Genomic DNA, 22,307 nt, shown 5'->3' with positions numbered 1-22,307 from the left:
ATTGAGAACCCTGATATAACAGCCACCAGACTGAAATGTGAGGAGGCTGAGAGCAGGCAATTTTCAGAGCATCATCCTTTGACACAGACTTCAAACCTCAGCTACCTCATTGGAGTCACATCTACTGTTTTTGTAAAATATGCATCATCATTAATATTTTCTTAAAGTTTCTGTATGAAACTCTTCTTAAAAAAAACAAATTTACAGGAGGTCTTATGAATTGCGTTTTTTAAATATTTTATTAATATGTAATAATAAAAATATTTTAAAATTGCATTTAAAAAATTAAAAATTGCAAAAAAAGAGTGCATGGAAAAGTGCTTTTTTTCCTGCTTTCAGGTCCTTTTATAACAAAGCTGTAGACTAACCCAAAGTGAGGATAGCCTTTATTGTAAGTGCATATTCCCTCAATACCTTTCTGTGAATGCCCACTTTAATTAGCAGAAGGCAAAACAAGTCTGTGCTCCTAAGAAGATATGTAGTAAACAGGTATTTCTTTGATTTGGTAGATACCTTACCTGTTTGTTTGTTTGTTTGTTTTTCTTTTTGTTCTGACTATTTGTAGTATTAACATTTTTCCTGGGGATTAGTGTAAGATTAACATGATTGCTGCTAATCTATTAGAATCTCTGAGTGAGAAGTACTGCATAACAAGCAGTAATATTGGTTGTTGTAATAGCTTGTTGAAAACGGTTACAGTACAATGTCTTTGTTCCTCTTGGTAAAAATCTCTGTTATTATTATTGACAGCCAGAACCTACAATCAGTGTAATGTGAAACACTTCAAATATCCCTTTTATTGCACTATAGGATTTGGTGGGGGTGGTTTTGAACTTTTTTTTTAGCCTGCTTATCCTGTGGCCTTTTCTAAGTGGTAGAACTATAAAAGATGACTGAACTTTCCTGCACAGGGATTACATTTATTTATATGTGTAAAGTTTGCTGTCCATCGATCTGTGTTCTTTAGGCCTTACAGCAACTGGGCTATACATGTCTACAGTATCAGTACAATTCCAAAAATTTAACTGGTTACCCAGACAAATACCTGTGGATGTATTGTTAGCTATGAAAGCCCATGTGTTGATCTGTTAAGAAAAAGCATCAATGATTAGTATGTAGAAAGTTATTGCCTGTTAATTGTCTGCTTTGAGCACTCTTTTCATTTCTGGAACTGTCTCCCATAATAGGTAATAAAATGTAGTACTGGTTATCTACAGCTTCTCAAGATTAATCGCCCTGCTAACAATGAGCTCATTTTTTGTTTACTACAGAAATGAAACCACTTGACCACAAATATTTGCTTTATAGAAGTTACTTGATCAGTTATGGCTATAACTTTTTCCTGGAATATTTCCACTGATTTCAGTGCAGCTACCTCAGGAATTTTTCCTGTGTATTCAATCCACCTGTCTAAAGTCTGTGTTAAATTTGTAATCTTGTTTATATTTTGAAAATGTCTCATAACAATAAGTACTGAAAGTCTGAGATTTGTGCGTGTGTGTGCATGCCAACAGAGCAAAAAATAAAATTTACTGTCTTTTAATTAGTAGGAAGTGTGTGTTTTTCTGGTTCTCTTCTTTTAATCTTTACTATTGTCACAAAATTTATTAATTGCATGAATTAAGAACTGTGTTAGAGAGGTCCTCTCAAACCCCCAAATATTCTTTGCATTCATGTTTTCCTCAGAGATTAATAAATCCAGAGATTCCCTTGGAAAAGAACTTCCTTACAGCCTTCAGAACACTCCATTGCTCCTCTAGATATCAGAGTGCTCTGCAGGTCTTTGTTTCCACTTAAAACAATAGCTGCCCCTCTGAGGGCTGAGGGGAAAAGCAAAATAATGTAATTTAAGAAAAGGTGCATTCCTGCATCTTGGCAAAGAACTTATCTAATCCAAATGTGATTTTAGGTCTGCTTATTATAAGTTCCAACACGCTTGGTTTTCTTCCTAAATACCAAGCCCCAGTATAATTTAGGACACTGATGCATTCTGAAGTATGTGAAATATTTTTTCCAAATGTCTGCAGGTTTCAGTTCTGCAGCTCTCCATCTGTTAAGAGAATGTCTGGGTTGCTGTTTGATTCTTTTTATTTATTTTTCAAATACAGCCCCAGCAGCTGTGCTCTCAGAAAGACTAAAACTGTCACTAACTTCACTGTGAAACATTAAGACCCCCACAAAAAACTGGTATTAATTTTATTTCATTTGTAATAGACGTCTCACTTTTTGCATTGGGATTTTATTTTAATAGGGCTTTGTCTGAAACTGGCTGGGTTCTTACACCTAACCACTTAAATGGAAGTGTTAACTCATGAGGCAGGAAGAGAGAGACTGACTGTTTAGCTTGGAAAAGAGCAAGCTCAGGGGGATCACATCGATGTCTATAAATACCTGAAGGAAGGATGTGAAGAAGAGAGAGACAGGCTCTTCTTAGTGGCGCTCAGTGACAGGACCAGAGGCAGAGGGCACAAACTGAAACACAGGAGGTTCCCTCTGAACATCAGGAAATACTTCTTCACTGTGAGGGTGCCTGAGCGCTGGCACAGGTTGCCCAGAGAGGTTGTGGAGTCTCCATCCTTGGAGATGTTCAAAAGCTGTCTGGACGTGGTCCTGGGTAACCTGATCTAGGTGGCCCTGCTTGAGCAGGGGAGGTGATCCGGATGACCTCCAGATGACACAGACAGCCTTTTAAAAAACCTGTGAACCTGAAATCAGAATGCTAATCATGGGCTAACCTGAGATCCAAGGGGAGTATGTATCTAGCATATCATAGCTTCTAGCTGAAATTGCAGTCCTAGGTATGTATTTTAAACTGCAGTTTACTCTAGAAATCTGTAAAGTAGATTAAGTTACCTTCGGCTGCTGACAAACCCTATACTATACAGGAATGAACAGATTCAAACCCCAAGTGCAGCCTGAATTCCATAAAAAAACACCCATTATCTGTCAGCAGGAAAAGGCTAGCACCTCAGAACAGATATAGTCAGGATCTGCTGAATCTAGAAGCAGTAAACATGTAACATTAAGTTTCCTCCTTTCCAGGTTCCTTAACTTTACCTAGGTTCTGTTCCCCAGTGCTTACTCGTGATGGAAGAAATCTGAACTTAGACGAGATGTTACGCCTGGAAAGAATGATGGAGGAAAGAGAGCCATGTCAGATACACCAGCTCAAAATCTTGGTTGCACTGGTATTTAAAATTATTACTCTAAACTAATGCCACCTGTAAAGCCTGCCTGTTATTTTTACTAGATTCTAACTTTATTTGGCAAATCTTACAGCAAATAGTGGCTTAGAAAAATAGTCTTCCAAAACCTTCAGACTTTCTAGGCTGCTGCATTACAGAAGTTACACCACTGCCTAAAACTGAAACTATTGTTTGAAGAACTAACTATACTGCTCCCCCCAATGTATTCTAATTTCATCTTTAAGTGAATTTTAAATGTTATGTGTTGATTTGAATTGGGCTAGCCAGGCTTGTGAAGCAATTACTGTGCCCAAACTAATTTTGGAAGGAATCAGGCTGACTATTTGGCTTTTTCATCTGTCTCAAACCCTTACCAAAAGCATAAGGGAATGTGAAATATTTTTCGAGATGATTCAGATACAGGTTGCCTGCTTACTTGTACTTAGCTTTTTAAAATGATGAATTTCTGGCTGATTACTGTACACTTTTGCTAAGTAGGAGGAACTACAGGGGCAGATAAGTTCTCTGCTTCATTAAAATACAGGCAATCTTTGGAGAATTGCTTTTCAGAATGCTCTAACGTCCAAAACGAATTTTTAGAAAGCGTGAGAATGTAGCCAAGCACCTTAAGAGGATAAGGACTTTTTTTCTCCTTTTTTTTTTTCTTTTTTTTTTTCTTTCCATGCCAGTGAAATTAGCAAGAATCTGATGTGTCTAGCACTCTTCAAGATGAAGAGTATACCTGGCCAAACAGAAGAGTTGAGGCAATTCCAATGGCTTATCTCAAGGTATTTCTGGTGTTTAGCAGGTTTAAGACTAAAAGTATGAATGATCATTATGCCTGTGGTGAAGACTAGACTGAGCACACTTACAGTGTCTCACACCTTATCAATCTTTTAACTTGAGAATGTTGTTATAGTGCTGCCAGTATGTGAAAATGAACAAGGCCATCAGCACTTTATCTGTTCTTATCCACCGGACTGTTAAAATCTTGTTACAGTCTATCATCTGGTGCTGCATGTACTCTGAAAATATTGCCACAACACTTGAATAAAAGGGAAGTCAGATCAAGGAATTCAATATCGATTCTTGAGAAAAACAAAGCAGTTTGTGTAGCAATTAACTGCATTTTCAGTGGTTCAAGTCTGAACAGGGATTCAACAGTTGAATTTGGTAGCATTTGCAAAACTTTCTTTTACTTGTTTTGGTTGAGGTCACTGGCAGATAACCCTGGGACACCAGCCATCTGGGAATTATCCCATGGAAGCACCATGCTTGGAAAGAGATTGGAAAGAATATCAATGAATGTGCAATAAAGTAAATGTCCTTCTACCTTATTTTGAATCATTCTTAAGATCAGAGGTTTTTGCAGTCCAGAATTAAATTGGGTTTCTCAGAATATTGAGGAAAAAAATCTTTGGGAGATCTTAAGTGCTGATGAAATGCCTTGCCTCAGCTGAACAACTGACCAGTAGGAGCAGGAAATGTTCTGTACCTTTCTGGCAGATCCAGAGGACTGCGTAGGACTGGACAGTGCCTGACCATCAATGACCAAAACCACAGTGAATAACTACATTCTGAGCTTCATTAGACTCCTTCTTCAGTTGTTTTGGAAGATTGTAATTAATTGCAAAGCATTCATATGAAAGCAGGTTAGCAAACATTTTGAAGCTAATAAAAAACTGCTTTTCTGCAGCTTTGAAGCCAATGAATGTTTAGTAGAGTTGTAGTGAAGCTAGCAAATGCTTGAATGCTTTCTTCCAGGTCTTGCAGTTTACCTCTCCTCCTGTAATGCTGAGATTTTCTTTATCGCTACACACACATGCACACGCACACACACATATAAATGCCAGGAGTATATCATGCTTAATTTCTCCAAACAGAGCAGGTGAAATCTGCAAAATCATCTATAATAACCTTTTCTTTCCTTCCTTCTTTCCCCCCTGACCTGATGAAAGCTTCTCTGTCTATTACCTGTTCAGTCCTGAGTTTATTGAAACGAGTCAGAGCCCAGCCAGTCTTCATTATTCCGTGTTTGCTCAGCCCAGTATTATGAGTGGTGCTCCTAAAAGCACAGACTGCAGAGGGTGAGGAATTAGAAACATCAATTCTAACAGATGTTGAAGCTTCTTATTTTTTAATACACCAGAATTCTTTACTTCTTTACTACTGGTATTTCACTAATACTGTATGGAAGTTCCTTTATAACTAAATCTGACTTTTTAAAGAAAGATCTCTAAGTTAGAGACACTCAGAAACAAGAGCTATATTACCAAGGGAGTTCTGTAGTAAATTAACATCTGGTACCAAAAAGTCAAGGTACTAATCAGTGGAACGATTATTTTAAATCAGTGAGTTTAAGGGTTGACACCTCCAGCAGTATGTTTGGACAGACCTTGCTGTACAACAGGATAATTAAGAGGTAATGCTCCTGGTGTAAATGCCTGGTGTTTTGTATCTCCTACTTGCATGAGTCCCATACAGTGGAATGTCTTAAGGACTGACAATGTTTTATTTAAGTAAAGCTTCCATTAACAGAGGCAGGATTAGATTTTTGTTTTAAACTGCCTCTACAGTGACAATTAAATAAATGGTCTACTTTATTTCACAAGTGAACTAATGTGGCAAAGCTTGAATGAACTGCTGGAGGCTGCACCACGTGCAGATCACTGCTGGATTTGGAGTCCAATGGCAGTTGCCTCCTGCTCCCAGCTAAGATAGCTGTTACACTTAAAAGTGTTTGCTGCTGTATCTGCAGTTCTTTCAGGCAGGGGCTTGGAATATAATCTCTTGCATCCCGTGTATGTCTTAACATTTGTACTGAAGTGCAGTAGTTGTTTGGCCCTCGTTTATGCAAAGTAGCACAACAGCAATGGAAAAGATTCAGTGTCACTCAAAATCTTCAAACAACTGGAAATATATTTCACATGAAAATAACTGGGATACGTGTGGATTGACATGCCTGGTCTGCCTAATTTACTGCAAAAACTTAAAACAGGATTTTCTGGAGTTACAAATAAACACTGTTCTACTTGTTCAGCAAGCTGACTTTATTTACTTTTTTATTTTTATCTCAGACGTGCATACACTGAAGAATTTTTCTTTGTTTTTATGCATTTGTGAAAATTCACAAGTTTATTTTTTCTCCCCTCTCCTTACCCATATTCTTCTATAAAAAATTGAGCAAGTAGAAAAGTATATTTTGCCATAAACATCCAGTTTAATACTTCTGAAAAGAAATTGTGAGTTGAACAAAATATTCACTATCCAGGCTCTGAGCTGTTAGAATGTAATAATGATCCTGGGAAGCAAGAAATTGTGAGCAAAATTATTGTTTGTCCCATCACAGGACATTTTAATTGATTTTTCATTAAATCTACTACTCCTTCCTTGGTAAAGTTACTCATTATGTATTTGTTTAATAGCTGAGAATTTTGTCGATGGCTAGCAGAATGTAAAAAGCAGTCTTCATGATACTTACTAACAAATCTTATTTTCCTATTTGGCAAGCCAATGTGAAAAACAATTTTCTAGTAAAAGGATTAGGAGGATTAACTTAGTGACAGAAGATCAAGTTCAAACTCAAAAACCTAGATAAATATATTTAAATTAAGGTTGTAAATTTAGGAAAAGTAGCACTGTAGTTCTAGAAGAATAAGCCACATCACTGTGTCTCCCTGGAGTCTTGTCAATGGGGAGAGCTAATGGAATCTGAAAAAAGTCCAAAGAACATATAGGCTAATAAGAGGTTTTCTTACAGTGAGCTTTTGGAAGTCTGAGTACTTTTGTGTCTGAACTCTTTTCTTTCCCTGAATTTAACTTCCCATCTCATATCTATAGATGAGGTCTGAGGACTCAGCTGTAATCCAGAATATTTTGCTAAGAGCAGGCAGCTAAAAAGCCAAAGGGAATTGATGGAAAACAGAGCACAATTGTCACCGCTACCTCCTTCTGCTTTGTCTTTAGCATAAACATTGCATCCTTTCAAATGTCTAAAGTGACATTTATTTGACTAATGTAATTTCTGTATTGTGTATCTCTACAGTATGAGCTAGTCACTGTACAGTTTCGTTGTAGTCATGGATGTTCTTATCTATGCAATTTAGGACGTGATTCTTCACATGCTAAAGCAGGAAATTAAACAAATTGAACCCTTAAAGTGTTTACGTAATCTCCTGGCAAGGAAGGGAAGCAGGAATCTTGGCTCAGATACAGATACCTACAACACAGGCATTAAAATTTAGTGAAATGAATGCCACTCTTCAAGACCATGAAGATGATCATGATGCCTAGGAAGTCTTGTAGTTAGTGATACACCTGAAGAAGAGGTGTGTATTTGCCCAAAGGTCTTTTCTTAAGCTTAACCATATAATTATTCCATATATGAGCAACTTATTCAAACGGGAGGAAGTTTGCAAAAATATTCCCTGGGTTTTCACCCTAAAATGAGTGATATTAAAACTGACAGATAGCAAACAGGCATGAATCCTAACGCCTGGCTTTAATCCTTGTTTTGCAGCAGTGAATCTGGTCACAGACATTTTTTTTTTCCAAAGTTATTTTCACCAGTTTTGACACCCATAAGCTGAGTTTGTAAGGCATAGTTCCCAATGTCAGACAAACCTAAATGTTAAAAATCTTACTTCTGCTTTCAACATGTTGGTGGCTTTAAACTTCTGTCACAATGGTTACGTATATAAAATAAATGCATTTATATGCCATACATTCCATGCCCTCCCAATAAGTTATAAATGTAGGATGACCAAATAAGAAACTTGAAATGACACAAGTTATACTGCATGCTGCCAAAATAGTATTTAATGTTGTCCCCACAAAATATCAGCCCGACAAAATCCTCAGGCTACAGCTGCTGGGCTTGCATTATCATTTATTTTGTAGAAGGAGAAGAAGAAGAAGAAACTCTTCTGTTAGTACTATGGTTTAGTGTTCACCTCTGAGAATGTGTGTCACTGAACAGCACTAAGCACTGGTGAGGCTACATATTTATGCTTTAACTTATGCTTCTATCCCTTGTTCATTGGAGACCAACAGTGATCAAAAGGTGTTTCTATCTAGTGGCAATTTAATGACTAGACATATAGATGTCAGGATATTTTGTCATAGCTGACTTCAAGGTCAACAAACTTCACAAATGAGTGACATGATTAGCTTAAAGATCAGGGACACATCAGGCTGTTCTACTGTTGATGTGGTGTTTTTTTTGGTTTGGTTTTTTTTGAGCAGAAGAGGGATTTGTTGATGAAAATACTGATATTTAGGCAAAGAATTGTTCTATTCCTGCTGCAATCAGTACATCAAGAAGAATGCAATCCATTGCAAGAATGAATGCTAAGCACAGTTAAAAAGGCTTTTACAATCTCAGCAAATCCCAATAGACACTTTTTGCCACCATTTTAAAGTATACTGTTAACAGTTATTGATAACATTACTTGCACCTATTCTGATACTTCTGTGTCTCACTGGTATTTCCTGACCAGCTATTTTATACTAGGGGCAGCTGAGTAAGCACAGAAGGAATGGATTATGAAATCCCACTTACACTTGCAACCCTTTGGCAGTGAAATGATTTAGGGAATAGACTGAAAGTGTGACACTATATGTAGATATGTTATGATGAATATATATCTTGACTTTTCTGGCCTTGAAGGTCCTGTAAGACCTTCACAGTGCTTTACTTCACCAGTATGATTAAGGAAGAAAAAATACCCAACACACGCACACATGAACTGTAAAATTCTTAATGAGATATAAATAATCTCAGCTCAAGATACTATAAAGGACTACTTAGCATTTTGCTTATGATTTTACATAATTCATCTAAATATAGTTAATTGCAGAGCAGATTTATTTTTGTTGTGGGTGACATTTTCAGATGGTAGCTTGATCACTTTGTTTCATAATGATAACCCACTTATCTATTTTGGTGTATCTGTAGAACTGGAATCAAGCTACCTTTTCTATTCTTACATTTCAAAGCCTCTTGTATCTCTTCCAATCCTGTCTGTATGATGATAGTGTGTGTGTTTACATATATATATATATACGCACAAGTGTATAACATATACACATATCAAGAAGATTAGAAAAGCATTCATGTCAAGTATCTTTTCAGGGTTAATAACATTAGTATGCAGAAGGGCTAATCTTTAGACTTTGCAAGCAGACTATCTTTTTTCTTTCCAAACTTCATTTCCTTACAGCATTGCATTCAAAGCTCAAGTCACCAAAGCATATAAGCATGCACTTAAATATAATTGTTCATTTAGATCCATTCTTACTCAGCAAATCTTTTATGGCAGTGTTTAAAGTTAAGCAGTATGTTACTGGACTGAGCCCTTTTGCAGCAGATGATGGTAAGTTTGTAGTTCCTAAAAGTCCTTCTACTACAGAGAGAGATTCACTTAAGAATTGTTCAGATTCAGAGGAGGGAGTAGGGATGTGTCGTCATAACTTATTTTGAAGGCCAACAGAAACCACTGTGATTATCTTCCTCCTGTTTGAGTTTTAGCTGAACGTTTATTGGATAATATTCAAAAGACTTTTTATAACTGTTGTTGCAAAACTGCATCAGAGGGCACATTCAGTAATGGACAATAGGTGTTCTTTGGGAGATCATCCCTTAAATTGCTGTTACTTAGAGGACATAGTAAGGTATATTACATCTCAGTTTAGTAGAGAGTTATATATCTTAATTTATTACCTTCAAATGCCAATATTAAGCTTCTTTAGTGTGTTTTATTAAAGGTGTGAAGCATATGTAGTAGCATTGCCTGTCATTCCTCACCTCCCCCATTTTTATTCCACTAACTACTTGAACCCACTAACCAATTTCAAGGAAATTTAAAAGAAAGCTGCAAGTCTCAAAGATGTCATTTTCATAGGTATTTCATTAAAATAGGCAGCTAGAGCAAGGAGAGACGCTGTTAATATCCCACTGGCAGAAATTCTTCAGGACTCTGGTTCTTATCAGGCATCAGAACATCCATAGAGGCGTTCAGTGTAACTAAGCCTGGTTGCCTATGAACTTCTCCATTAATATCTGCTGTTCATGAAATGTGTGTCTTCACAGTAACAGTGCTGTTTCTGCTGCATGCCTGGGATTCTTACAGGCTAAAGTATTTAAAACTGGCTTCAAAATTACAGCTAGTGTGTTGGACCATATCATGCAAAGTGCCAAGCCCATCAATCCCATTGACGGTTCTTTGCTGAATCACATCTTTCATTTATTCTTATGTTATGATCTCTGCTCCTAGGGGTCCATCTTTCACAGGCAGAGTAAGCATGAATCCATATCCCCTCTAGGCACTCTGTCAATATAAAAAGCATAAATCATTTTTTGAGTGGCTGTAAGTGCACAGCTATTAGTCTAAAAACTGAAACCTATTAAAGCTTTATTAAGAAATTCAAGTCAAATATTCCACTGGAAGAGTTCTCTATAATAAAATCATATTACTTCCCTTCCTATGGCATCATTGCTGGCAAAGGTTATGTCTACTGTCTTATTCATGCCAGTCTTACTCTTGTTACATGATTACAGAAATAATGTCTTTTGGTCAACAGGTCTGCACTATGAGAAGATAGAGATGCATCTAAGGACAGTGACAAGAATAAAATAGAGATCTTTTTTCTTCCCCGATCTACACTGTATACTGCATTTAAAAATATAAAGATAAAGCATAGAAACTGCCTCAGAAGGAGCTAATTCTGTTCTCAGAACTTTGATTGCTGAATGAGGGAAGGAAAGGCTGGTAGGGGGTGGAGGGAAGGGAAAAATATTTCCAGAAGCAGTTAAACTAAAATGTCTGATTATAATTTAGGCAATGTCTGCTGGCAGTCCATCATTTTAATGATAATTTTGATGTCTTTTCCTCCTGGGTAAAAGTTACCATGTGCTGTGGCTTGTTTGGTTGTGTCTCTGTGCTGAATGGCCAGCTGGCAGCCAATTCACAGAATGACTTTTCAAAGTGACCAGATTTAGGTACTGAATTCTACTTGCCCTCTCCAGCCTACAAAATTAATTCAGGCCTCTCCATTTCAGTCAGCAGCCAGTTTTCACAAACAGGATATGGACTTCCATGTTTCTGAGATTCCTATTCCATCAAATAGGATCTTGTTCAGATTGACCAGTGAGTTCAAAAGTAGCTGTTATCTGTGATAGATGAAGACACAGCACAATCACCTAAGTCTTATTTCATATGGAAAATGAACTTCAAGAAAGAACATGCTAGCTGAAACAGAAACATGTGTTCCACTTCTGTAAACTGAATATTTTTGTTAGTGCTGTGATGCAACAAGTATGACCAATCATGCAAACTTTAAAGTCGCATAGGTTAAACTGTCCTTGCAAAGAACAGTGTGATGTAAAAATGCAACAATATACTGGAATAATTACTGAATATTCCAAACAGTAAATTAAGTTCTTTTAGCACTGGAGAATAGAAAGTAACTGCACCTGGATATGATCCTTCAAGAGGAAAAATTTCCTGTTTATTTAAATATAAAAAGTCTCAGATACAATAACTTTACTGAGTAGTAATTTATTTATTTATTAGTAATTATTACTGCTTATCACAAATTTAGATGGAATTCTGTCAGAATTCTTACCATGAGGTTTCATCAAAAATAACAGATTTTTTTTTTCTTATTTTTATACTTAAAACAACATGGCACCACTTTGTGTCAAAATCAAGTATAATTTAACAGGATAACCTTTACTAATAAATCATTGCATATCTTCTAAAAGATTACCATAATTTGCCAGGGGGGAAAGCCTATGTAAGTGAAAGGCTGTAACTAAAGCAATTATGTGTTAGGCAGAATAAGAAAATCTATGAGCACATTGGTCCTCTGTAATTTCTGTGTGAATTTTGCATCTTAGATGTACTGTACAGCTCTTAATAAACAGTGTAATTTAAATAATGTGAGAGATGATTAAACTGTGACTCAAAGGTGGCAGAGCTGTTCTTGAAGCCATGCTGGAAGCTCAACATGGAAGTCTTAATAAAGATGCTGTCAGAAGCATTAAACCCCCAGCCTCACACAGGGCATCTTAATCTTTATTCTGAGTGTGCCTATCACAGAGGTGGCAGGTGCTACCATATTTGTGTTTGAGCAATAAGCCTCTTTAGAACAGTCATTTTCTGTCTGATAAATGTTTCAGACTTGTGATCTCATCTCCTGACTCTAGCTTGCCACTCTGATCCCATGTGTTAGCTTTTGACACTTTGGTTTCTTCCTGCTCTTAGTTCCTGACCTTAACCACCAGCCAGGACCATCTAATCCTTGCCCTCTTTATGTCTGTTCTAACCATTAAACTTTTTGTGTTCCCCAACATGATACTCTGCAATGTCTCTCAGAAAAAAATAGTATTTCTGCAGTCTACTTTTATGATGGAAACATATTTGCAGACTAAAAGTAAAATCAGACTTTTAAAAGTAATTCTGCTTTATTCTTAAATGATACAGTTGCACCGGCTAAAGTGTAACTGAAAAATGGAACTGAGACCATAGAAATAAACTATTAAGAAATATCAGAGAGATTTAATATAAATTCCTACATCCATTACTTATACTTAGGTATTTCCCAGTACCTGTTCACTATGGGGTGGGTGTGTCTGTGTCTGTGTATGTGTGTGGAATTTATGGAATTTTGAAGACAGTTAGCAAGCAAAAAGTTTGATTTTTATTTTGTCTAGGTCATAGAATTATTTTTGTTTCTTCTACAGTTTTAAAAAGATCTTTGATCAAGTGGTTTCTCCTGATGAAAAATACATTTTGATAGTGCAGATATTAGCTGTCTTTGCTCCAGTTTCATCATCTTTCTGACAAAGGATTCATGTCTGAAAATATTAATAAAATAAGACTTACCGTGAGCAGCTTTTGGGCCATTTGTCATTTCAGTCCCTATCTTGGGGGGATCTGAGTGACAGACAGCAGGGAGGGGAGGCATCTTATGCTGCCAATAAGTACTACTGCAGGTGACTACTTTTATTACTGGAAGTAAAGTTTTGTATTAAAAGATAGATTTACATTAGAAGTTGATATGGATAAATATGATATTTATTTCGGGGGATTTATTTATTTGTTTTGTTTTTTTGTTTCTTCGCTTAGGGTCATAGGGATATATTTCTATAATATAGGAAAAGCATAACGGGCCAGTTCATTCTGTACAGGCAAGAGGGAAATTGCATTCCTTTGGAATCGACTAGATTCTCTCAGGGAGAGAAATGTTTTACTGAGTCAAGCAGGAGAATAAAATACTCAGAGCAAAGAGCTAGCATCCTGACAAACGAAGAAGATGCTGACTGAAGCAGGGAGTAAATAGTCAAGCCAGAGTAGTCCAGAGGGAAAAAACCCTTGAACCCCAACAGGACTAGGCAAAGATTGCTACAGGATTGGAAGCCTGGAAATAACGACATGCCCTTACAGTACACAAAGGGTGAGAAGACAGTTGTGTATGAAGCTTTCTTGTGGTTTTGTTCATTTTTTTTTAATCTCTAGTCAAATTGAACTTCCCCTCATTCAAAAGAGGTTTTAATTTTCTAAGAATGAGATGTTTTATTTTCTAAGAATTTTAAAGCTTTTCTAATTTTCTGGTGTGCTTACTATAAGGAAAAGGAATAGACCAGTCTCTTCCAGAATACTGACTCAAGCATTTTCACACCAGCTGTTAGTAACTCATTACTTTATGCTAACTGGTTTTGTAAGAACAGCTAATATTCCAAGTGAAGCACCAAAAAAGACACATTTAAGCCTCTTTCCCTTCATCCCTTGCTCTTTGCAAGCAAGGATGATGGCATTTAACCTGAATGGTCAAGTTAAAAATGGGCAAACCATGTAAAGGGCATGTACTACAAGCTCTAGAATACCACAGGTCAGAGTAGCAAGTTGATAGTGGCAATAACCATGCAGTTCTCCTGCCTCTGTCTCTGAAGGTGCATGGGGTGCCTGAATAGACTGCTTCACATATGAAGGGGGAAGATTAGTGATCAGTTTCTTGCTCGTGGAATAAATGAATATTTTTATTATTATTTTACTGTTCCCTTTCTTCCTTTCAGATGCCTCTGTGATAGTAAATAAGAAAAATCCACATAGAGACTACAGAAATTTGGCTCTTAAATCATCTTTAAAAAATGAGATTTGGGAATCTAAATCTAATATGTGTGACAAAGTAGAGTGCAGCTATTCTTAAATCCCTTTTATTTCCAGATTTTCCAAGGTATGAAAGCATCTAAAAATGCTTAGGGTGGGTGGGTGTTGTTCAGTTTTTTATTTGAATCCATCACATGGGATTAAGTGTCTAATGTTTATGTATTCTTTTCAGTCCTAACTTCCACAGAATTTGGATTCCAGGTAACTGAGTCATCTCGTGCTTTGTAATAATCTCTTCAGTTTGGGGGAAAGGGAGTAGGGTATGTGGGAAAGGGAGTAGGGTATGTGGGAAAGGGAGTAGGGTATGTGGAGGGGGTAAGTGCTGTATGCGCGTACAACTTGGAATTCAACACAATCATTATTTGGAATAATTAGATTTTCCAGTAACCATGAATTAGCTGACAGCAGGTCATGTTTAATTGAATATTTTAAAATGAGTATATTTTAGCCTTTTATTGGCTAATGTTATTATATTTAAGTGCCTGTCAGTATTTTCATTATGAACCATATTTTCGAAAATGGAGTTTAATTAAACAGTAGCTCTACTGTTCTAAATTTTGTCAGGCTGAGAGTTGACATACAAGCTAGACATAGAAAATATTTCGGAACAAAATTATGCTCCCAAAGGAACTGAAGCAAGCAGACAGGACATCCAGCTAAGTTCTCAAAGTATATCTGTTAAGAACAAAATCTAAAGAAGACAAAGTGAATGAAAGAAGTTGGGGTTTTTTTTTGTTTTCTTTGGGGTTTTTTTGTTGGTTTTTTTTTTCATGTAACTTAATAAAAGTGAAGTATAATCAGCTGGGATGTGAACAGGGTTTAAAAAGCACAAGTAAAATTAGATTATCCGAGGAGGAAGGAGAATGTATTATAGCAGAGATCTTCTGCTGTTCCCCAGAAAGAGTAAGTCTATTAAGTAACCTAAAATCTATGCAGTCAGCACTTTATGAGCATGTACAAAGTGTAAAATTCATAAAGAAGTCACACAGGAGAAGTGGCATATACATTTTGTCGCAAATATCTTCAGGGATTTTTTTGAGTCATTTAATAACCTCTGATATACTGGTAACTCTTGCAGTAGAAGAGAAGGCGGCCAATTTTAAACTTTGGAGGTTATATTTAAACTTTATCTTCAGCCATTTGTTCGTGGAAAAGAAGATTCCCAGCGTATGCAAATGGAAACAAAAACTGCTAAAATTATGAAAGATGCCATTCTGTAGTTATGCTGTACAGCAGATTGATGTCCTGTCTTGGAAGCTAAGTAGAAAGTTCGTTTATATTCATCCAGAAGCAAGACTGAACTTCCAGTACTAGTAAAAGAGGTATGCCTACCTTCAGTTCCATACCCACCTTTAGTGCCGTTTTCAAAACATATGATGCTTGAGCTCAAGTTATTCTACAATGGCTGTAAAAGAACCCTAGAGTACTGAAGACTACTGCATTACAGATGTTTCATTAGTGCAGATGCTAGAAGACTGGTGAATTGGTAAGATATACAGTGAACTAAAGGTGAATTATTTCAGCATATGTTATGAAATCTGCCAAACAAGGATTTTAAAATAGATGGTATGAATGTCCAAGAAAGATTATTAGCAGGAAAATATTAACTGAAAAAGCTCCTGACTGAATAGGTGTAAATGAATGGTATGTGGGTGGGTTTTAGGGTGTGTTTTTTGGTGTTGGTTTTTTGTTGTTGGTTGTTTGTTTTTTTTTTTGGGGGGGAGGAAGCTATTTTTGTGGTTTGGATTTGTTGTTGTTTTGGGTTTGTTGGTTGTTTTGGGTTTTTTTGCTTTTTTTTTTTGTAAGAGAGAAAGGTAGAGAAAGTGTACAAGTTTACAGAGAGTGGTTTGTGCTGTGTTTTTTTTTAAAAAAGAATACTGTCAATTGTGACAATAAAATTACTTCAGAGGAGCATAGGACTAAATTTTAAAAAAACACCCTTCAGCAACAGTATGTGTATTTCTGACACAGCATATGTTTGACTTGTCACTTCAAATTTGTTAAAAAAAAAAAAAAAAAGATCTGGGTAATTTTAACTTGTCATTTGTTCTGCCAGATTTTTTATTGCCTGTCTCTGTAGCTCTAGTGATGTGCCCTACTGGGCTGTCCATACTTCACTGAAAAATTGTTTTGTTGTTCTCCTTTCTGTATTTGGTTTACACGGCAAGGTTTTGGTAGCAGAGGGGCTGCAGGGGTAGCTTCTGTGAGAAGATACCAGAAGCTGCCCCTATGTCAGACACAGCCTGTTCCAGAAAGCTCCAAGATGAACCTGTCACTGGTCAAAGCTGAGCCAAGCAGTGACATTGGTAGCACCTCTGTGATACCGTATTTAAGAAAGGGTAAAAAATGCTGCTCAGTAGCAGCTGGGAAAGGATTGAGAATATGTGAGAGAAACAACTATGCAGACACCAAGTCAGCACAGAAGGAGGTGGTGCTGGAGCAGGTTGCCCTGCAGCCCATGGTGAAGACCATGGTGATGCAGGCTGTCCCCCTGCAGACCATGGAGGTCTACTGTGAAGCAGCTATCCACCATGCAGCCTAGGGAGGACCCCATGCCAGAGAAGATGGATGTGTCCTGGAGAAAGCTGCAGCCTGTGGAGAACCCACACTGAAGCAGGTTTTCTAGCAAGACCTGTGGCCCCATAGGTGACCCATGCTGGAACTGTCTATTCCTGTAGGACTGTACCCCATGCAAAGGACCCATGCTGTAGCAGTTCTTGAAAAACTGAAGCCCATGGGAAGGATTCACATTGGAGAAATGAATGAACTGTCTTGCATGGGTGGGACCCCACACTGGAGCAGGATAAGAGTGTCAGAAGGTAGGAGAGGCAGAGAAAAAGCATTATGAACTGACTGCAACCCTCATTCCCTATCCCCGTGCACTGCTCAGAGCAGAGGAGAGGAAGAGTCAGGAGTAAGGGTGAGCCTACAGAGAAGGGCGGGGGGGGAAGGTGGTTTTAGATTTGTTCTTATTTCTCATTATTCTATTCTGATTTGATTGGCAATAAAATACATTTCTCCAAGTTGAGTCTGTTTCACCCATGACAATAATTGCTGACTGATCTCCCTGTCCTTATCTTGATCCCTGAGCTTTTTGTTGTATTTTCTCTCCTTGATCTGTTGAAGAGGGCAAGTGATAGAGCAGCTTGGTGAGCACTTCGCGTCCAGCCACAGTCAACCCACCACATTTCCTTCCACAATACCTTTGTCATCTCATTGACCTGAAGTTGCGGTTTCCAGCTGTCCCCAGCTGTGTTAGGATATATAGGAGAACTCATTAGCCCTTCCTTGTATGCTTACCATATTCAGTCATACCCCCCATGGTTGCTGCTAATTTTTACAAAATTCTTCCAGTCACCACAAAAGAAGTGGACTCCCTTTGTGCACACTTTGCAAAAATCCTAGCTTGACAAAAGCTTTCTTTTCCCTTGGTCACTTCTCTTTAAAGCATAATGATGCCACCACTCAGGGTTGTGCCATTCATCTCTGCACACCCGAGGTTCATCAGTGGTCTTGTAATTGGGGCAAAGTAAGAAAGAAAAACTGGAAAATATGTACCCCATGTCTTTTGGAATTAATAATAATGAAATAGAGGATCATCAGTAACCAGAAGTCACCTGAATTGGGATGAATGGTGTTGGGCATGCACAGGGGCTCTGGCTTAATTTCCCTTTGCGCTTGGGAAGCCCCAGAGATGTAAGGCCTGCTGGGGCTTTGTCCATCCTCACTGTTCATGGTCAGTCTGGCCTAAGCTGTCACCAACTGGCAGGCCTGTTGCCTGAAATGTGGAGTCCTGGTCCTCAGTTGAATAGCAATGAGTAGCGTAGTTGTAATCACTGGTGGTGTCATGATGACAATCACCCCTTTTAATGCACAGTAATCTCGTGTGGTCAGGCAACTGCACAGCCAAATACAGGGTGAGCTTGACACACGCTTCCACGAAAACTGCTTTTCTCACCTTCCTGCTTTTGGTTCTATCCTTTCAGAGACTTAGCCATTACCCAGGAGAGGAGTCAACAGATTTGCTACCCTGATTCCCCTACTTCTGAACAGAAATCAGAAAATCTGTACTTGGCAGCCAGGTGCCCCTACAGTTCCTTTTCTGTACCTTATCTTTCTGAACACCAGGCCATAATGATACTGTTCCCAGTGCAAGGAATTTGCATGAATCTACATCACCAGCCTCCACTTGACAAAACTTCCTCAATCCTGCTAACAAGGAAAAAAAATCAGTTTACTTCATCACATAGTCTGCAAATGTCACCCAGGAAAAGGAGAAATGTTATGATCTTATGTGGTAGTTATGTGTTAGTGATATGCATAAGTGATATAACGTCCTGTTTGTAGCATCGTGCTTTTACTAGGGTAATAACTGACCTTGGAGGTGCTGGCTGACTACCTAAAGGCATTGCACATAAATACATCCACAGTGTGTTATGGGATGCATGAATGAAGTTGCATAGAAGGCAGATTGCAATACAGACACTGCATGAAACAATATGGTCACTGCTCTATGTTCTCTGACTAATTTGAAAAAAATGCATAAATTTAATCCAAGTAGACTAAAATCCCACTTTCAGGTGATCTGAAAATATGCAGATGTGATATTCCTCAATGACTAACCGCAGCCAAAGCTGGTAGATTCTAAAAGGTAAGATCTGAAAAATGGTGAAGTCAAGAGTAAAAGAGGTCAGTGTTCCAGAGATCAGAATGGAACTTTCTTGTGAAGATATCAGGTAACTTTGTTGTGATTTTGTGAGTTGTTTATTAGCTAAACTCTCTTTTTTTTCCCCCTGCTTTGTGACTCCAGCAGTCAGAGTTCATGACTTTCACCAAATTCATTTCTCTAATTTGGGCTTGTGCTAGCACAATGAGGGGCCCAGAATGAGCACAGTATTCAAGATGCAGCCTCACCAGTGCCAAGTCCAAAGGGACAATCACTTCCTTTGTCATACTGGCCACACTATTTCTGATACAAGCCAGGATGCTGTTGGTGTTCTCAGCCACCTGGGCACACTGCCAGCTTGTATTGAGCCAGCTGCCAACCAATGCCCACAGCTCCTTTCCTGCCAGGCAGCTTTCCAGCCACTCTCTCCAAGCCTGCAGCGTTGCATGGAGTTGTATTGACCCAAGTGCAGGAAATGGGACTTCTTGTTGAACACCAATCAATTGGCCTTGGTCCATCGATCCAGCCTGTCCAGATCCCTCCGTAAAGCCTTTTTACCCTCAAGCAGATCAACACTCCTGCCCAACTTGGTGTCATCTGCACACTTACTGAGGGTGCACTCCATCCCCTCATCCAGATCGCTGATAAAGATAGTAAACAGAACTGGCCCAAACACAGCCCAGGGCAACACCACTTGTGATCAGCTGCCAGCTGGATGTAACTCCATTCACTACCACTTTTTGGGTTCACCACCCAGCCAGCTCTTTACCCAGCACAGAGTACATCCATTCAAGCCATAAGCAGCCAGTTTCTCCAGGAGGATGCTGTAGAACATAGTGTCACAGGCTTTACTGAAGTCTGGGTAAACAACACCCACAGCGTTTCCCTCATCCACTAAAAGGGTCACCTTGTCATAGAAGGAGATCAGGTGTGTCAAGCAGGACATGCCTTTCATAAACCCATCCTGACTAGGCCTGACCACCTAGTTGTCCTGCATGTGCCGCATGATGGCACTCAAGATGATCTGTTCCGTAACCTTCCCCAGCACTGAGGTCACACTCACAGGCCTGTAGTGCCCTGGATCCTCCTTCTGGCCTTTATTGCATATGAGCCACACTTTGGCTAATGTCCAGTGTTCTGGGACCTCCCCAGTTAGCCAGGATCGCTGGTACGCTACTGACAGTGGCTCGGTGAGCACTTCTGCCAGAAACAGTACCGTTGGGTGGAACCCATCCGGCCCCACAGACTTGTGTGTAGCACGTAGCTGACCATTTCTCCTTGGATTATTGAGGCTTCATTCTGCTCCCCAACCCTGTCTTCCAGCTCAGGGGGCTGGCAACTGAAGAACAACTGGTCTTACTATTAAAGACTGAGGCAAAGAAGGTATTAAGTACCTCAGTCTTCTCCTCAGCCTTTGTCACTGTGTTTACATCCACATCCAATAAAGAACGGAAATTCTCCTTAGCCGTCCTTTTGTTGCTAATGTATTTACAGAAACATTCTTTATTGTATTTTACAGCAGTACCCAGATTAATTTCTAGCTGGGCTTTGGCCCCTCTAATTTTCTCCTTGAATAAACTTATGACAGCCTTACAGTCTTTCTGAGTTGCCTGTCCCTTCTTCCAAAGGACTAAACTTTCTGTTTTTTCCCTCCTGAGTTCCAGACAAAGCTCTGTTCGACCAGGCTTGTCTTCTTCCCTGCCAGATCATCTTTCAGCACAGGGGGCGGCCTGCTCCTGCATCTTTTAATATTTCCTTCTTGAAGAATGTTTAGCCTTCTTGGACCTCTTTGCCCTTCAGAACTGCCTCCCCAGGGACTCTGTCAACTTTGCTGAACAGACCAAAGTGTGCCCTCTGTAAGTCCAAGGTGGCAGTTCTGCTGACCCCACTCCTTACTTCTCCAGGAATCAACAACTCTATCATAACATGATCACTATGCCCAAGATGGCCTCCAGACATCACATCACCCACAAGTCCTTTTCTGTTTGTGAGCAACAGGTTCAGTGGAGCGCCTTCCCTAGCCGGATCACTCACCAGCTGTCAAGGATTTCCCTTCTACACATGCCAGGAACCCCCTAGGCTGTTTCCTCTCTGCTGTATCGCATTTCCAGCAGACATCTAATAAGTTGAAGTCCCCTAAGAGAACAAGAGCTAGTGATGGTGAGACTTCTCCCAGATGCTTATAGAATATTTCATCTGCCTCTTCATCCTGGTTGGGTGGTCTATAACAGACTCTCATCAAGATATATGGCTTGCTGCTTTTCCCCCTGATTCTTGCCCATAAACCCTATCATCACCATCATTAAGCTCTAGACAATCAAAAGGTTGCAACATACAGGACTACCCCACCACCTCTCCTTCCTTGCCTATCCCTTCTGAAGAGTTTATACCCATCCATTGCAGCAGTCCACTCATGCGAATCATCCCACCATGTTTCCATGATGGCAACTATGTCATAGTTTTCCTGCATCTTTGTTACTGCATGGGTCTTCATCCCCTACCTCCACTGCAGATGGCAGACCAAAGGACCTCATTAGCACACTATCCCTCAAACATTAATGTGCTGACCCCAGGCTTATGTCTGGTGAGCCTCATTATGGAGGCTCCATACTTGGAACTATTAAAAACCCAGCTGGGCACAGTCCTGGGCAACCTGCTGTAGCTTGCCCTGCTTGGACAGGGGCTTGGACTAGACAATGTCCAGAGGTTCCTTCCAACCTCAACCACTATGTGGTTCTAAGTAATCAAGATACCATTATGTGAAGTTAAAAACTTCATCTGCAGGTTAGATGTAGCACTGTTGTTAAATGAGTTTTAAAAAATCATTATTTATTTACCTTTTCAATCTCCCAGGGCAGCAAGGCAGGGAAACCTCTCATCTGTTTACAGTAAAACTATTTCATCTACAAAGAATTCCACTAGAAGCAAATTACTGTAAGCAAGCACTCTGGATTCACCTGTAAAGCTTCTTGACACACCGTGAAAGTTCAGTTACCAGAAGTTAGTTTTCTGGAACTCAAGAATGTCTAGTAGCATCATATTTCCTTCTAATCAGAACATATGCATGGCATGCTCCCAGCTAGTTTATTCATCACTCCTGAAGTGCTTATCAATCAATATACATTGGGGTTGACTTCTACTAGAAAAGAAAGGAAAAAATAATTAAATATCTGTATCAAATTTGTGGGCCTCTCTCTGTCAAAGTGGCGAAGTAGTAATTTATTGGTGCCAGCAGGTTGACTTTATAGATTTTTCCTGAATACGTTCTAAGTACTCAGCGCATCA

This window comes from Falco peregrinus, chromosome 3 (genome assembly GCF_023634155.1).
Source record: "Falco peregrinus isolate bFalPer1 chromosome 3, bFalPer1.pri, whole genome shotgun sequence".
In the NCBI taxonomy this organism is placed as follows: Eukaryota; Metazoa; Chordata; class Aves; order Falconiformes; family Falconidae; genus Falco; species Falco peregrinus.
Note: the sequence above shows the minus strand (reverse complement) of the source record.